This window comes from Sycon ciliatum, chromosome 13, assembly GCF_964019385.1.
Source record: "Sycon ciliatum chromosome 13, ocSycCili1.1, whole genome shotgun sequence".
NCBI classification, from domain to species: domain Eukaryota; kingdom Metazoa; phylum Porifera; class Calcarea; order Leucosolenida; family Sycettidae; genus Sycon; species Sycon ciliatum.
The window spans coordinates 25430563-25430976 of record NC_088655.1 but is presented as its reverse complement, the minus strand read 5'-3'; positions in this window follow the sequence as shown (position 1 = coordinate 25430976).

Sequence of the window (414 nt, the reverse complement as noted above, 5' to 3'; positions counted from 1 at the left end):
CAGTGACAACTTCACTTATCCGGCGCTGCACCTCTGCGTCCTCCGACACCACAGGAATAGCGAGGCCACCATATCGCACTGGTAATGCCAGCAGCTTCCGCTCCGAATCAGAAACCTCCGTCCGGCCAGTTAAGGTAGGGATATATTTATTATTTATGACATCATCCAGTGGTCTGTACGAAGAAGCCGACCCTGGATGACTTCGGATGTGATAATTCCACTTGCTCTTCATACCACGGACAAATGCGGAATATGCGGCGTGGGGCTGTGCTGTGCTGTGCTGTGCTGTGCTGTGCTGTGCTGTGTAGTAGTAGTAGTAGTAGTAGTGGTAGTAGTAGTAGTAGTAGTAGTAGTAGTAGTAGTAGTAGTAGTAGTAGTAGTAGTAGTAGTAGTAGTAGTAGTAGTAGCAGTAGC